The 18,169-nt window shown below is 41.4% G+C and overlaps 1 long non-coding RNA gene and 1 pseudogene across 5 annotated transcripts in view; both read left to right on the top strand.

Annotated features, from left to right (window-relative positions):
- Positions 1-7,963: 7,963 nt before the first annotated feature.
- LOC145507469 (uncharacterized) overlaps positions 7,964-18,169 on the top strand; it is a 40,480-nt gene continuing 30,274 nt past the window's right edge. The window contains exons 1-4 of one of the 4 annotated variants that reach the window (XR_014054888.1): positions 7,964-8,240; positions 11,207-11,425; positions 16,451-16,564; positions 16,676-16,794. This is a non-coding gene — a long non-coding RNA (uncharacterized LOC145507469). Of the gene's footprint in view, positions 8,241-11,206; positions 11,426-13,615; positions 13,971-16,450; positions 16,565-16,675; positions 16,819-18,169 lie in introns of those variants that run through there. The other 3 variants (XR_014054885.1, XR_014054886.1, XR_014054887.1) reach the window with 3 other exon arrangements.
- Positions 8,556-10,995, top strand: LOC145507468 (solute carrier family 25 member 3 pseudogene; annotated as a pseudogene). The gene has a single exon (XR_014054884.1). The product of XR_014054884.1 is annotated as a solute carrier family 25 member 3 pseudogene (transcript).

Genomic DNA, 18,169 nt, shown 5'->3' on the forward strand with positions numbered 1-18,169 from the left:
TAATATCACTAAATGGGAAAAATGTGGGACACTTTGGAATTCGCAGTGATTACACAAATATTATTACTACTGCTACTACTGCTGAGGTGCCAAGAAGTTAAATGACAGCCAAGGTAACACAGCTAATAGGTAGTGATCAGGTTCTCAACCCAATTTGCCTATCTCTGGAGCAGTATTTCTTGCCATCTGTTTACGGTTATAATATGGGCTAAATTTGTACTGATGCTGTACATAAAATGAAAAGATCTTTTGAAAGATAAATTCCTGATATTTGCTTGCCATTCTCACAGAAATAGAATACAGGGGGAAATTCTGGGTGTTTTTTTTGTTTTTTGGATAAACAGGAATTACTGTTCTAAGAAACTAGACAAGAAACATACATAAAGATAGCTTAAGTCTTTCTTTGCTTTGTTCTTTTTTTCTCTTTTTAAAAATTGAAGTATAGTTGATTTACAATGTCACATTAGTTTTAGTGTTTCCTTTGTTTCTTTTTACTCTGATTTTACTAGGAAACGATGCATCTGTTGGCATTAATTCATGCATGTTGTGTTAAACCAAATTTGCATTTTAACAAAGGACAGAGATATTAAAGCTACTAGCCCCTTTAAATGCTGTATTTATAGGGACATGTCATCTTTTAAGACAAAAAATTTCCCAAAATTTATGGAAATTTGATAGTGCTATCAAAACTACATGTAATCAGTTATATATACCATGAAAATATCTCTGCGTGTAAAAATACTTTTTCCCATCAAATTAGCAAGTAAAAACAAAACAAATATCAGTACTATTGGGTCTAACTCAGCTACCAATGCCCCTGTGAGCATGCCCTCTCTGCTCAGATGTTGTACTTCTCATCTGCTCCGTAGAATTGTTCACTCCAGTCTTTATCTACACAACCTCTTCAACTGCTGTTTGATTTCATCTCCTTTCTCTTGCTCCTTTGTCTTCCATTGCTGCTGCTTTGTGCCTCATCTGTTTAAGTGTCCTAGGAGATATGAATCAGCCAGGGACCCAGGGTTAGGAGGAACAGCCCTGTCTAGCATAGTACTAGTCCAGGGCCATGACTGGCCTCCAGTGTGGGCCACACCTGGAACAACTTTCCCAAAGAAAAGTTCACTCAATTCCACTTCAATCTTGCAATACCTTTGTGAGTCCTAGTTACTTATTGTTCTACTGAAGAAAAACTGAGGACTGGGACTAGATGTCTAGATATGTCAGTTCTAGTTTGTGCTTTGCACAAACCAAAAACAAGAAAAGGCATGAAGACTAGTTATGAACAATTTTCATCCAAACATATAGGGATTATTACCTCCTACGACACTTTCTTTAAACATGGTTAGACTTACTTGGTTTAATGAGTTTGGAGATTGTTGCTTTTTCCCCTTTAACTCACCAGATAAATCAGAAATATTTATTTTAAGAGACAGTTTAAAGAACTTCATAATTCCCAATCTGTCGGAATTTACAAATAAATCTCAGTTAAATGCCTGTCATTGTTTCCAATCTGATCAAGCAAAAAAGGGGAAAAAGTATACAGTTCATCAGAACAATTAGTTGATTGGGGTTAAATAATTGTAAGAATAAACATTTGACCCCCTGGCATGTCACAAACCTCCTGGAGTGAGAAGGATTATAAATTAAATGTACAAGATTTAAAATGGTCCAGATACACCCTGAACATTACTGCAGGCATGTGGGACACATTTAGATAAGTTAAAACCAAGTGTGGATTTAGAGCTTGGCTGTCTTTGATCAGTGGTTTACTAAAACTTTCTTGCTTTGGTATGAGGATGGAGGGATGCAGAGAAGTGGGTAGAAAGAGAGGAATAGTGGCAACAGTGCCCCCTACTGTCCAATGGCCATCCCCTTCCTTGAATCAGGGATTTTTAGAGACACGGTACCCCAGGGGATAATGAAACCTTCTTAAGTATATGGAAGTCAAGAAGAAAAGACCTAAAATTCATTGAGGGCCTATAACATTGCAAGCACTGTGCTATCATTTAATTTAATAATAATATGAAGCTCATTACAAATTCAGAAAAGTATAGAATGAAGTATAGATACAGAAACTAAGGTTCAAGAAAGGTAACTTTTACAAGATTCATAGCTAGAGGTAGAGTGAGCCAGGAATTGGGCCCAGGGCTGCCTGGCTCCAAGGCCCAATGATTTTTATACTGGAGCACACTGGCAGTGGCTGGAAGCCACAGGCACAACTTAGACTCCTCTAAGTACAGTGACCAACTGTCCTGATTTGCCTGAGACTGAGAGGGTTCTGGGGTCACTGGGCTTTGAGTGCTGCAATCAGGAAAGTCTGGGACAAACTAGAGTGAGTTGGTAGCCCTAGCTAGAATTCAACTGAATAAGGCCCTAGGCTGGAAGAATCAATTTGGAAGAGGAGAGAGGTTGGCTACTTTTCAGTTCCTCTCTGTGGCCCAACCTGCTGAGCCACAGGAGAGCAGTCTCTCTCCTACTTGTTTTATGGCCTCACACATCCTGGGGCATTGTCAAAGAAGTTCACATTTCTGCCACTTAGGACTTCTTCAGTTCCTGTCCTAAACCATCTAAGTCAGTTGGAATTTATTATAGTTAAATGAATAAATCATCCACTCAAGTGGAGGGAAAGAGCAGAGTCTGTGACGTCCCAGAAACATGGATTCTGAGAGGATCAAGGAGAGCCAGAAAAGCAGGGGGAGTAACAGAACTGACATTCATGGGATGCTCATTAATTCACAGGGCGCTGGGCTAGTTGTTTTGTGTGCGTTATCTCTTATAACAACTCTAAAAGGTTATAATTAGCCCTAATTATAGATGTTTAAAATAAATAAAGAAGTGAAGCTCAGAAAAGGGCTAAATAACTTGTCTAAGTTCGCATAGCTAGAAAAAAGGTGAACTCAGAATTTATTTCTGCCCAAAGCATGTGACTTTCCCCGTTATACATGTCTTACCCATAGTAGTGCTTAATAAACATTCGGTTGCCCTTCCCATTCAGTTCCTAAGAACTTAAATTTGTTAATTTCAGTGTCCTTCATGTGCTTTTTTTAAAAAATGACATGCCCAAAACTATATTCTCTAAATGTTTATGATGGATATAGACATTCATCATGGGAGATGAAGTTACCTGCTTAAGTTCACTGTATGTGTTAAAGCTAAGAAAATGATTCAAGCAGCTACTCCAGTTCACTCTCACTGATAACTGGGTTGGCCAACACCCACGGAGACTGGATATGCCACTGAACCATGACCTGATACATAAACAAAGGAAGCAGTGTTCTTACAGTCTTGTCTGAAGTATTTCCTATAGTTTTTAAAAATGGCAATTTATCAGACCCGATTAAATACAAATGAATATCTGGCAAACTACTTAAAACAGTAATTACTAGAAAAATACAAAGAAGGTGGATTAATAAAGGAAAGTTTTCTGGCATACATTCTTTGCCCCTGATTCTGAAAAATGACGTGAAGTAAAAGAGGAAAGTGGAAAGACATACATAAAGACATGGACACAGGGGTAAGGACATCATGCTCAGATATATATTTGTGTAATTGGAGTAGAGAAACCATCAATGGACCTAAGTATTTATGGCCAAAAATCAAATAGCCTATATGCAAGTTAAAATATCATGAGAAATGTCATAAGTGAGCAAATATGATGTAGCATTCAAAGGATGTTTGCCACATACCTGAACAGAGTTCTGTAGCAAAGAGAAATAGGCTATTCACTTTTGAGTAGACTATAGTGTCTGCCCTGGTGGCTCAGATGATAAAGAATCTGCCTGCAATGCAGGAAACCTGGGTTCAATCCCTGGGTTGGGAAGATTCCCTGGAGAAGGGGACAGCTCCGCTCCAGTATTCTTGCCTGGAGAATTCCATGGACAGAGGAGCCTGGCATGCTACAGTCCATGGGGTCGCAAAGAGTTGGAAATGACTGAGCAACTTTCACTATCACTTTCTTCACACTGTCTGCCACTTACATCTGTAAAATGGGAAGAATGTCTATCTTGTACCGTCATTGTAAGGATTCAGTTCAGTTCAGTTCAGTCACTCAGCCATGTCCGACTGTTTGCAACCCCATGAGCTGCAGCACACCAGGCCTCCCTGTCCAACACCAACTCCCGGAGCCACCCAAACTCATTTCCATTGAGTTGGTGATGCCATCCAAAAATCTCATCCTCTGTCGTCCCCTTCTCCTCCTGCCCTCAATCTTTCCCAGCATCAGGGTCTTTCAAATGAGTCAGTTCTTCGCATCAGGTGGCTAAAGTATTGGAGTTTCAACTTCAACATCAGTCCTTCCAATGAACACCCGGGGCTGATTTCCTTTAGGATGGACTGGTTTGATCTCCTTGCAGCCCAAGGGACTCTCAAGAGTCTTCTCCAACACCACAGTTCAAAAGCATCCATTCTTCGGCGCTCAGCTTTCTTCACAGTCCAACTCTCACATCCATACATGACTACCAGAAAAACCATAGCCTTGACTAGATGGACCTTTGTTGGCAAAGTAATGTCTCTGCTTTTTAATATGCTGTCTAGGTTGGTCATAACCTTCCTTCCAAGGAGTAAGCATCTTTTAATTTTATGCCTGCAATCACCATCTGCAGTGATTTTGGAGCCCCCCAAAATAAAGTCAGCCACTGTTTCCACTGTTTGCCCATCTATTTGCCATGAAGTGATGGGACCAGATGCCATGATCTTAGTTTTCTGACCGTTGAGCTTTAAGCCAACTTTTTCACTCTCCTCTTTCACTTTCATCAAGAGGCTCTTTAGTTCCTCTTCTCTTTCTGCCATAAGGGTGGTGTCATCTGCATATCTGAGGTTATTGATATTTCTCCCGGCAATCTTGATTCCAGCTTGTGCTTCCTCCAGCCCAGCATTTCCCATGATGTACTCTGCATATAAGTTAAATAAGCCTGGTGACAATATACAGCCTTGACGTACTCCTTTTCCTATTTGGAACCAGTCTGTTGCTCCATGTCCAGTTCTAACTGTTGCTTCCTGACCTGCATACAGGTTTTTTCAAGAGACAGGTCAGGTGGTCTGGTATTCCCATCTCTTTCAGGATTTTCCACACTTTATTGTGATCCACACAAAGGCTTTGGCATAGTCAATAAAGCAGAAATAGATGTTTTTCTGGAACTTGCTTTTTCGATGATCCAGCGGATGTTGGCAATTTGATCTCTGCTTCCTCTGCCTTTTCTAAAACCAGCTTGAACATCTGGAAGTTCACTGTTTATATATTGCTGAAGCCTGGCTTGGAGAATTTTGAGCATTACTTTACTATCGTGTGAGATGAGTGCAATTGTTCAGTAGTTTGAGCATTCTTTGGCATTTCTTTTCTTTTCTTTGGGATTGGAATGAAAACTGACCTTTTCCAGTCCTGTGGCCACTGCTGAGTTTTCCAAATTTGCTGACATATTGAGTGCAGCACTTTCACAGCATCATCTTTGAGGATTTGAAATAGCTCAACTGGAATTCCATCACTTCCACTAGCTTGTAAGGATTAGAGACATTTAAATCACTTGGCAAAGAGCAGGTATTCAAGAAGTGTTTCCTGTTTTATCTGGGCACTCTGTGATTCTGTTTTAGAGCTTATGAAAATTCTGTTTGGGGACAATGTGGGTCATTAGCTCTGCTTTGGTATATTAATTCACAATGTGCCCTGACACATCATAGAACCTACCCAAAAATCTGTTGGATGAATGAATACATTTTAACTTTTTTTAAGTATAACAAATAAGAGAACATAAAAGTCTAAATCTGTCCCTGTGGAAAGACCCAACTCAAGTTAGCAGGGAGAACACAGAAAAAGTGTAATAATGATTTCAAGACAGAAATGTTGGCCTGGATTACAAAAGTACCAAGGAGGTCAACTTCGTAGTGGTTGTATGCTCTATAGTGTCAAAATATTTTTACAGTCTGCTTCCAGTTGTTTCTGACTTTATGGCTTGGTTATTGAACTGAGAATTGTCTAAGAAAATTCTGGCCCTGAGGATTTCTAGATTGGTTTCTTCAACTTGTACATTTTCTTTCACAGTATTTTAATGGTAAAGAAAAAGTATCTCATACAAATGAGATAAATTGATTTAACCTCAGCTTTCATAAAATAACTGGTGACCTGTGTTACATGTTAGCAAAACATACATGTTGTAGCTTTAGGAAATGGAGGCCTAAGTCAACGGCTGCTGCTATTATTACTCTGGTCCTCTTTACCCCTTGTTTTCTCTAAACTTCATTTTTTTATAGAGTCCAGCATTTCCCAAAATAGGCTCCATGGAAGACTACGTCTGTGCAATGTGAGTAGGAGTAATATAAAAAAGGGGTTCTAAGATCCAGTAAGATTAGAGAACACTAAGTTAACGAAGCAAAATTCTTACTATGGAACTTCTGTTTAATAAGGAAATCTCCAGGAAGAAGCTCTAGTGTTCCTTAACCTTTTATTCATTACTGGCCTTTCTTCCCCATGATCCTTTTTAGACTGTTTTCCTCTAATGGCCTTTTTCTATCTCTCTGACCCTCCCTGAGCTCCTCTCCCAGCATGGAAATTAAATAACAAGGAATATGATTTTGTGGGGTAGAGTTGAGTTTTGGAAGGTCACAAACCACTGTATTAAGATTTTTTGGCCTCTGAGATCCAATTTTCACCTCCCGGGGGATGATATTACCTCAATTGTGAATGAATACTCTAGTATGAAATGTCCCTCAAACTTGTTGGACCAGTGACCTTTTTCAAGTGGACCAATATTCCCAGGAACATAATTTGGGAAGCCCTGATTTCATCCCAGGCTCCCCTGTCCCTGGGATTCTCCAGACAAGAACACTGGAGTGGGCTGCCATTTCCTTCTCCAATGCATGAAAGGAAAAGTGAAAGTGAAGTCGCTCAGTCGTGTCCGACTCTTAGCGACCCCATGGACTGCAGCCTACCAGGCTCCTCTGTCCATGGGATTTTCCAGGCAAGAGTACTGGAGTGGGTTGCCACTGCCTTCTCATAGGCTTTCCCTAATTTGATCCAATTCTATTTTTCAGACTCAACCCTTGTTGGTTTCCACCATGTCAAATTACTCACCTCTCGTCAATAGGTCATGAACTCCTGTTTCCCCTAACCTGGAATTACCTTTCATGTTTTACATAACTGACTCCTACTCATCCTTCAAGACCTCTGAGAAGCCGTCTTAAATTCATCAGGCAGAATTAGTTGCCCCTCATTGTTCATCCAGAACTTTATTCAAACTCCTGTTATAATACTTATCACACAATACTCATTTTTTAATCTCCTCATTTAGATGTCAGCAAGAGTATTTCTTCCCTGGTGGCTCAGATGTCAAAGAATCTCTCTGCAATGCAAGAGGCCTAGTTTGATCCCTGGGTGGGGAAGATTCCCTGGAGAAGGGGATGGCTACCAACTCCAGTATTCTTGCCTGGAGAATTGAATGGACAGAGAATTGAATGGACAGAGGAATTGAATGGCAGTTTACAATCCATGGGGGTCACAAAGAGTCAGACACGACTGTGTGACTAATACTTCACACTTAAAGAATATGCCTGACTCTTTGCTAAACCCCTAACCCTGCATAGGGCCCAGCACACAGTAAGTAAATGTATGAATATATGCACTGATTTACAAGTAGAATCATTTAGTTCTCATTTTCCAGGCCAATGAGACTACAAGCTCCCTTAAAAGGAAAGAGGATTTTTGACTTTCCTAATCTCCAAAATAATGGCAGGGATTCAGTTGTCAATGAAACAACATCGAATGAATGAAAATAATCAGCATCCCTCTCTCAATCTAGGGAGAACCTCCATCCTTCCTAAGACCCCACAATAACTCTTGGAGGGAAACGAGTGGAGTGTGGGTTTGAGGGAGAGGTATCCTCCCAGTCTGTACCGTAAGAATGTTAGGTAAGGCTGGAAGCTCAGGGACTGGGCCTCTAATGCCAGGTTCCTGGTTCTCTCTGTGCATTCCCTCCGCAGAACATTCTGTGGCCATGGAGATGACCATTACCATAAGCGGGCTGTCTGAGTGAGGACTCCAGAAAGGCCTTTCAGGAAGGCAACTCTTCCTGAAAGAGTGCATGGCGACTCTTCACCCTGTCACTCATCTCCTCATCTACTTACTTGCCTATTCGTGTGTTTACTCATGTTTGTACTTGTTGATTTATTTTCTCAGCATCTTTGTAGAAGACTAAGCTGCTGAGCTGGACAGAAGCCACTTGAGGCACCAGGCACGGAAAGCCTTACCACGGAAGGTGAGACCTAGGGACCACTGAGGAGGAAGCTGAGGAGGGTTGAGGGGCGGGGTTCCTGTCGTTACCAGAAGCCTATTCGCCCAAAAGCTTGAGGGCGGGGCGAAGGGCCGTGCTGGAGGTGAGGGGCGGGGCGATGCCCCTACTTAAAAATTTCAGGAGCCAGTTGAGACCTAAAGGCCGCCAAGCCAGTAGGAGGTGTGCAGGCGTCGGTAGGTAGAGAGCGGTCGAAGTTCTTTGGGCTCTGGCGGGACCTGTCCCTCGTTCAGACCGTTGGGTTAGCAAGCTCACGTTGAGGGGTGGGGGAGGGGGGAGCTCAGACGCATGCGCAACGCTCTGGGGTCCCTGAGGGAGGAAAGAGCTCAGACTAAGGGAAGTGTGTGCCTAGACCCAGCGCGGCCATGTGTGATGCTGGCGGTTACCGAGCCCTGCGGGGGAGGAGCGCGGGACAACTCAAGGGCAGGCCCTGGGCAGCAGCCTTGGAGGAGTCCAGCTACGAGTACGGCTCCACGAAGTACCTACTGCTGTGCGGCCTGGGCGGGATGCTGAGCTGCGGGCTGACGCACACGGCCATCGTGCCCCTGGACCTGGTCAAGTGCCGCATGCAGGTGGACCCCAGCAAGTACAAGGGCATCCTGAGCGGCTTTGGCGTGACACTGCGGGACGATGGGCTGCGCGGCCTTGCCCGAGGCTGGGCCCCGACCTTTCTGGGCTACTCCATGCAGGGCCTCTTCAAGTTTGGCCTCTACGAGGTCTTCAAAATCCGCTATGCGGAGCTCCTGGGCCAGGAGAAAGCCTACGAATGGAGAACCGGGCTGTACCTGGCCGCCTCGGCCAGCGCCGAGTTCTTCGCCGACGTGGCCCTGGCCCCAATGGAAGCGGTGAAAGTTCGCATGCAGACACAGCAGGGCTATGCCCGCACGCTCCGGGCCGCAGCCCCCAAGATGTATGGCGAGGAGGGCCTGTGGGCTTTCTACAAAGGCGTGGCACCGCTCTGGATGCGCCAGATCCCCTACACCATGATGAAGTTTGCCTGCTTCGAGCGCACGGTCGAGGCTCTCTACAAGTACGTGGTGCCCAAGCCGCAGAGCCAGTGCACCAAAAGTGAACAGCTGGCCGTGACCTTTGTGGCCGGCTACATCGCTGGCGTCTTCTGCGCCGTAGTGTCCCACCCTGCGGATTCCGTTGTGTCCGTTTTGAACAAGGAGAAGGGCAGCACGGCCTTCGAGGTTCTCCGCAGACTGGGGTTCAAGGGCGTGTGGAAAGGCCTGTTCGCCCGGATCATCATGATTGGCACCCTGACTGCCCTGCAGTGGTTCATCTACGACTCGGTCAAGGTCTATTTCAAATTGCCTCGCCCTCCAGTCCCTCAAGCGCCCAAATCCCGAAAGTAGGCATGGATTGGAAGACTCCTGTGGCCACCGTTGACCAGTGTTTCGATTCCATGGGGGATTATGTTCAAATAATACTAGTGCGTAGGATGTTAACGTTTGTGGAGAGGTGACAACAGGCAGACCTAGTTTTCTTTAAGTGATCGATTCCTGCTTTTTGTCAATCCAAGAGAATTGCAACCATTTCATTTGGGGGTTTGGACCATTGTCTTTGGGGAGTCGGCATGGTTGCTTTAACTCAATAGCTTTTCAGCAATTATAAGGGGAAAAAATTCTTAACAGGAAGTAATGTTAGATGATTTAGTGTCTCTAGGTTATATCTCCTTTGATTCACCATTCAGTGGACATTATCCAAGCATCACTACAAAAGAGCCTACTGATGAGGTTTCAAGGTCAGCCCAACTACACGGGACAGAGAACAAAGTAAAATTCTGCTACACGGTGCTCATCTCAATAGAAATAGTGCACCTATTGAATAGATGAAGGATTCGTTCCATATTTCTTGTTCATGTCCATTGCAGATAAAAATTATTAGAAGTTAAATTGTGACTTACATTTCCTTAGCTTAGAAAGCATAGAAAGCAAGATAGCTTAGAAAGCATACACTCTTTTCAAAGAGCATGACATGAGATCTGCATTTTCTCATTTGGCTTTGTCCTGTTCTCTTCCTGATGTTGCTGATTAGAACATAGCTCCCTCCAGGAAGTGCTACAATTGGATCAATGTGGAAAACCAAGATGAGATGAAGGGCAGGCTCTGGGAATAAATATGTAAAGAAAAGTCTCTGTTCTCTAAAGATTTCTTTTGTACAATTCAGCTTTCAACAGCCTTACATCCAAAGAAGATCATACCACCCTGACATTTAAACACATACACACATGAAACCCTACAAATTCCAACAATTTTTGGTTGAATATTAATGGTTTTGGTGACCTTGAAAGGAAAACTTCATTTTTAATGTAACAAATGTCATTCATTTAACTTGGTATGTCATTCATTTACCTTGGTAGATATTTCATTGATCTTTGCAATGGTTGAGGTTCATAAAATTTATTGAAGTTATAAAGCACATTTTCAGTTTTCTGTAGCCTTCACATCTCTGATTGAGGAAACTATAAAATAAGTGAAATTCTGTGAATTAGAGATGTTTCTAGAATGTGAATAAGAAACTCCAATAAGATATTTGATATGGTTAACCAAAATGTTGCACAATTGCCCTAACACCTTGTATTAAAAAACACAAACTTAGGATATGTTAATGTTTTAACTATGTAATAGTAAACTGCTTAGTGGTTAACTGAAGTTAAAAGTGTCTAAATATGTTTGAACTGTCTTGATTGGATAATAAAGAGCTTGGAAGAAAAAAATCAGAATTGGTGAATGAGATGCAGTGAAATTTAGTGTTTCTACTTTGTTAGGGAGGATGCAGGGGAAGGATCATAATGTATTTTAGTTTCCGGGTTTGTGGAAAAGACAAGTTCTCAAAGAAGGGAAATAATAAATTTTGAGGAACTAAATTGTGCAGGTTCATTTCTGCAAAATTTTTAAACAAATATATTTTTGGTTTGGGCTTTTCAGGTTGCTCAGTGGTAAAGAATCAGCCTGCCCATACTGCAGGAGATGCAGGTTCAATCCCTGGGTCAGGAAGATCCCCTGGAGAAGGAAATAGCAACCCACTCCAGTATTCTTATCTGGAAAATCCCATGGACAGAGAAGCCTGGTGGGCTACAGTTCATAGGGTCACAAAGAGTTGCACAGAAACAGCATATTTTTGGCTAGCGTTGCAAAATGTTTGTGGTAAGTTTCTTTGGTCAACAGTTTTTTAAGTAAATTGCTGTGACTTTCCTGGTGGTCCAGTGGCTAAGACTAAGCACTTCCAATGCAGGGGGCAGGGTTTAGATCCCTGGTCAGGGAACTGGATCCCACATACCACAATGAAAGATCAAAGATCCCACATGCTGCAACTAAGACCCAATGCAGCCAAATAATTTTTTTTTAATTTATTAAATTGCTTTCAAATGTAATATAATTTAAGGAATTGCTACAAAATCTATGGAGTCTCAAGATAATAAGAGACCACTTGTTCTGGTCTGTGGTATTTGATGGTTGTTCTGTTGACAATACCAGATAATTTCTGTAATATACAATATGCATGTTTAGACAAGTATAATCTATGGAGAACTGTTTGGTATGATCCTTACTGTCATGGACATGGTCAAGAGGATGGGTTTACTTAGTCTGGGTCAGCAGGTTTCATATTCAGTCCCTAGATTTCTATTTGCCTTTTTGTTGTTGTTTGTGGTAGTTTACAAATGTCTTACTAAATAGAGGCCATGGTAGCACACAATAAAGAATAAAACTCAAACTGAGAAAGATAATGTGAGTTCAGAGTCATTAGGCATTTTTTATTCCTAGTTACTATTCCTTTGGAACTATTGAAACTTCTATTCACTGTTTTACCTTGTCTGTAATTACCACTCTGTGAAATCATGCATATCTGATAGAAAAGCCATAGTGTATGTCTGGCATCGTTAGAAATGTTATATGCATTTTTCACATAATCTCAGCCTTTGAAGTAGTCAATTTTATGCATAAACAGATTCAGAAGCTATGTAACTTGCTCATACAGCTAATAATTGATACAGTTTGAATCAGAGTCCACTTGTTCTTCATTGCTTTACCTCGGCACCTTAACAAAACCATTGACTCTCCTTTTCATAAAGTGCTTTTATAGTACCTCAAAAATATTTTCTAAAAATCTTTTATTTGTATGTACTACAAAACATTACTAATTTTGCACTAATGAAAAGTTTGTAATGGTCTCAGTTGTGAAAAACCTATGGTGTAATTACTTATAAGTAATCAAATTGCAAAATACTTAAATACATTTAAATTAATATTTAAATTATTTCCTGCACCAACTCAGTGCCTGAGCTCTTAACCTAAAGGGATTGACAATCATAAAAACAGTGCTTTTAAAAAAAACTGTGGTACTGCAGTTTCAGCAAGAGGTTTTATTCTACCACATTCTCTAATTTTTCCCTCTAATCTTTAGTACCTACAGCTAAAAAGCTGGCTTGGGATATTTATCTTTTCCCCCAGATGGTGATTAAAAGTAGCTTTTTCAAGTATCTGAAATTAATTTCATGATAGGGAGCTGTAATCTCATCCATTGATCTGTTTTTTGAGAAGTGAATAAAGAGAGTAGGTAAAATCTTGAAAAACAAAAGCTGTATTTACATGTTAAACCACACTGATAAAGACTGGAAAGAATGAAAGTATTAATGTTATGAGAATTTTTCCTTGCTGTACAAGTGTGTCTTTAGAACATTTTCTTTTAGATCCTTTCAAAGGCAAGAATAATCACTGAAGTCAGACATTTTGATAGGCAACTATTCAATTAGAGTATGCTTGTTTTAGGTGGTCTTAGATATCAGTTATTTTTTGAATCACAAGCAAAGAACTGTTTGAAAGGAAACTTCCGTATTTATAAAACTTTGTCTTGTTTTCCTGAATTCTACCATTTAGATGGGTAGGTAAGTAGAGAGGGTACGAACAATGTAATTATAACTAAGGTTTGTTTGTATGTGTGTCCATTTTAGTTGACATACTTTGAGACCTACAGAGAGTATCCAAAATTTGAGAGGCAGTTTGCTAATTCTGCCCATGCCCCAGTCTATAACACTATTGATCAATGTCTACCATGTGCCAAGCATTGTGGTAGGCAGACAGGTTCTCATGAGGAGCACAACACATGGTTTCTGCCCTTGTGGAGCTTACAGTCTAGTAGGAAAAATAATTTACAGTTGGGCAAATGCTGCAAAGAAGTATAGGGTATTGTATGTTGTTTTTCAGTCACTAAGTTGTTTCTGACTCTTTGTGACCCCATGGACTGCATCACACCAGGCTTCCCTGTCCTTCTCTGTCTCCTGGAGTTTGCTCAAATTCATGTCCATTGAGTCATAATGCTATCTAACCATCTCATCCACATCTAAGTGGTGTTTGAGATGATACCTAGAGGATAGGTAGGAGTCAGTCCAGCAAAGAGAAGATACACAGCACAGTAGGTGCACTTCTCTTGAAGAAAGAGAAGTATTGATGGTTTTGAGAAACTGAGAGAAGTTCACTTTAGCTGGAGCCATTCAGTTGCAGAGAGGGTGATGTGAAATGAAATAGGAAAAAAGGTAGACAAGAAAGGTAAACATTCACTGCAGGCTCTGAAGTTCTTGTTGAATATTTGAACCCAGAGTGTTCTTTGAGCAGTTGGAAAACCTCTAAGTGACTACAAGCATGGAATGGCCTTCAAGTTGCTGTGTGGAAAGAAATAGAGTGGAGAAGAGAGGTTAGTTAAAATGTTGCTGTAATCCAGGTGAGAGAATGGTAGCCTGGACTAGGATGATGACAAGTGGGATGTTAAAATACCATGAAAAGCCAAAAGGTAGAAACAACTCAAATGTCTAACAGTGTATGGGGTGAAGGGATAAACTGCCTGTGATATACACATGCAGTGGAACATTATTCAACCATAAAAAGGAACAAAATACTGATGCACGCTGTTACTTGGATGAGAAAGAAGCCAGGCACAAAAGGTCACATATTATATGACTGTAATATACAATCCTTTTATGTAGTATATCAAAATAGGCAAATCCATAGAGACAGAAAGCGGATTAATGATTAACTGAGGTTGGGATGAAGGCAATGGGAAGGGCTTATTTAATGGACATGGAGTATTTTTCCCAGGGGTGTGGTAAAAGAGTTTTGAAAGTGGAGTGAGTCGAACATTGTGAATATTGTGAGTACATTAAATGCCACTTAATTGTATAATTTTAAATGATTAATCATTGGGATTTCCCTGGCAGTCCAACGGTTAAGATTCCATCTTCCTAATGTAGGAGACACGAGTTTGATCCCTGACTGGGGAACTGAGATCCCACATGCCACCAGGCATGGCCAAAATAAATAAATAAATAAATAAAATTAAAATAGATGGTTAATTGTGTGTTAAATGAATTTAATCTCACTAAAAAATAGCTATCATGAGATGGACAGAGGAGCCTGGCAGGATACAGTCCATGAGATTGCAAGAGTTGGACATGACTTAGCAACTAAACAACAACAACATTTCTAAGGAAATGATATTTCTAAATTGTGTTTTTAATATATGTATATCTATGTCTAGCTTTGGAGAAGGCACTGGCAACCCATTCCAGTACTTTTGCCTGGAAAATCCCATGGACGGAGGAGCCTGGTAGGCTGCGGTCCATGGGGTCACTAAGAGTCGGACACGACTGAGCAACTTCACTTTCACTTTTCACTTTCATGCATTGGAGAAGGAAATGGCAACCCACTCCAGTGTTCTTGCCTGGAGAATCCCAGGGACAGGGGAGCCTGGTGGGCTGCCATCTATGGGGTCGCACAGAGTCGGACATGACTGAGGCGACTTAGCAGCAGCAGCAGCAGCATGTCTAGCTTTCCTGCCATAAAGAAATATAACATGTTTTCAGAAAATAATAGTAAAATTTGGTATTCTGAAAGAGATTCTGTGAGTTGAAAGAACTCTGCCCCTTTGCAAGGCTGGTAATTCACATACACATAATTGTTAGTCTTCAGGTATGAATCGTGAGCTGCTGACAGGGTGATTGTCCATTTTTAAGAGGATGGATGGAAACCTGGCAAAGAACCATGGTCCTTTCATCTGCAATAGTGCTTGAATTCTGGCTGTAGTTACATCTTACTCCCAGATATGAGGATTTGTTGATGTAATCATTGTCTCATACCGTAATGTCTCCCCTGACCCTTACCAAGAATATGAAGCTTTCTGGTTTTGCTAAATCAGTATCATTCATCTTATTTATCTGTGTGGTGTTTTGAAACTTTTGCTTTTTCAGGTCATTACCTATGTCTGATAAATGCTGTTACCAATATTTTTAGCAACCATTTAGTGTACCAAGCATTGTGCTAAGTACATACAATGTATCATTTATTTAGAATCATTTTGTGAGTTTCTTACTTATATAAATTAAGGATTTTTTGTTTTTGTTTTTGGCTGCAAGCAACACAAAATCTATTACACAACAGGTTAAACCATAAAGACACTAATTTTTAAGAAGAAATCTGGAGACAAGTGGACCGAGGTTGGTTCAGCATATCAGTGTTGTCCCCAGGGACTTAGGCTCTTCTGGTTGGTCCTTCTCCTCTGCCATCTGTTGTATGTCCTGATGTTTCCCCTTGTGTTCAAGAGATGGTTGCCACAACATCAAACATCACGTCTCAGCAACAGCATCAGGATCAGGAAGCAAGGCAGGCAAAAGCAGATGGGCTTTCTCTTCACATGTCTTTCTTATCAGAGAAGAAAATCTTTCTCAGAAGCTTCTGGATGATTTCCCCTTTGATCTTATAGGCCAGAATTAGGTCACATGCTTTCCTGTAGACCCTATAAACCAATCACTGACAAGAATGGATGGCTTAGACCAATGCAATAAATCTTTGGAGTTAGGCACATGGGACCTGAACAAAACCAAGATTTTCTGTTGCTGTCATTAGCAAGGAAGAGGTAAATGGTTGTTGGGTAGGCAACCAGGGTCGGCCCTTATATATTCTTTTCCTTTTTTTTTTTTTTAACAAATGAGGAAACTCAGATTAAATAAGGTAAAACTATAGTTGACAAAACCTGGATTCAAACCAGATTTGTCTGCCTTCAAAACAGTTTGCTGTCACATTACTTGCTTTAGCCTGAAACTTGCTATGAGACAGAGCTGCTCTAGATCATATCACAAGGGATTTATTACTGAAAGTGTCGGTAAAACTGCTTTCTAACAGTGACTAATCCCTAATGAAGTCTCAAAGCCAGGAATCTGGACAATGGCGGTCCATGGATAATGAAATATGATTAGATCTAAATTCTGCTACCATGGCCGGAAAAAGAGAAACCAGGTGAGAAAAACATACACAGAAACAACTTAAAAGAAAGCAAATGTTTGTAAACCTTTTTTACAGTCATCCTTAGTCTTTTCATTCTGCACTTTTCCCCCATTGACTTTCCAGAAATGGCCGATTTTCTTTCAAATGCTGCATATTGGGAAAATTTGCAAAGGATTCATCAGATGAACAGATTTCAAAGAGCCACTACCAATTTTTTTTCCTTAAGAAATACACCAAGCATCTAATTTGCTGCTGATAAATTCTCTGTAAGTAGCATTATAATTAAGCACACACAAAACCATTCTCTGTTTCCAAGAATACAGCTGGGCTGGCACTGAATTGGTGATGGCGCATGGGCACCGAGAGGGAGGGTTCCATTGCATCTCAACTACCATGTACCTTCTTTGTGCAGCAGCCGATCTGGCTCTCCGCCCCTCCCCCCCATCCTCTGACTTACAGGCCATTGCCCATTCATCCCGTGTCTGTCACTGAACTCCTTTTTCGGGCATCTTTGCTGAGACTTGACACTGGCTGTCCTGCTTTCAGGCTCTAGTCTCAAACCATGGCAGGAAGCCAAAGTGGTACATACACCTTTCTCAGCGTGTGTCCCCACCACCCCAGCCTGCTAGACTCGACCCTTGGAAATGGAACGATGATGGTCTGCGGCAAAACTGGGGCTGGGGAGAGAGGCAGTGGAGGGCAGGAGTGGCAGGGAAGGGCTGAGCAGTCAGACCAGGTTTCCAAACCTGGCTTCACCACTGCCTTTTCATGGCTTTGACAAGTTAGCTTACCTCCCCAAGCCACAGTTACCTCATAAAGAAAACGGGGAACTGCAGCACCTACCCTGAAGACTGATTGTGAGAATTAGCAGTGAAAGTGAAAGTGAAAAATTCATGTAAAACACCTGATGTAAAACAAAAGCTCAATGTATTATGGCACTTAGTATTACCAGCTCCTTAGTAAAGAGTTGAAGGCTGTTAGGAAAGATTTATCCTGTGTTGTGCTGGATTGTTGTTATGGTTGTTCTTGGTTATGTATAGGATTTATTTGCTTTAATTTTTAATGCATCATGAAGTGCATAACACTTTGTGGGAAATGCAGCATATAGGGAGATGAAAAGCAAGTATCCTGGGGGTGCTGTGTATATAGAAGCCAACAGTGGCAACCCCATCTCTCCCTGGCTCCTAGGCAAACAGTTTCTTTCACAAGTGTGTTTTTGGTATGCAAATCACTCTATGCAGATTTCTGTGTGCAAAATACAACATAGAAAAATGGCCCTCTTGCCAAAGAAGATAGAAGACACTGGCTGCCGTCAAATGAATTAGACGCAAATTTTAGATTTCTTTTCCTACTGCTCTTTCTAACAATACCCCCCAAATTATTGCCAGAGCCTGAAACTAGTCTCGTTGCCTTCAGCTTCCTGCCCCCAGTTACATAGCAGAATACTTCAAAGGCCTTGCAGAATTCATCCCATCCACAATGGTTCTACTGGGCAGAACATAAAGCCCAAGCACCTTACCCCCAAGCATCTGAGGCTGGTTATGGCACGTCCCTCCTGGCCCCTAACATGAATTGTTCCCAGGCCACTGCCCACCCCCTCACTGTCCCTCAGGCCCC

This window comes from Giraffa tippelskirchi, chromosome 5, assembly GCF_054371585.1.
Source record: "Giraffa tippelskirchi isolate mGirTip1 chromosome 5, T2T-mGirTip1v1.2.pri, whole genome shotgun sequence".
Classification (NCBI taxonomy): Eukaryota; Metazoa; Chordata; class Mammalia; order Artiodactyla; family Giraffidae; genus Giraffa; species Giraffa tippelskirchi.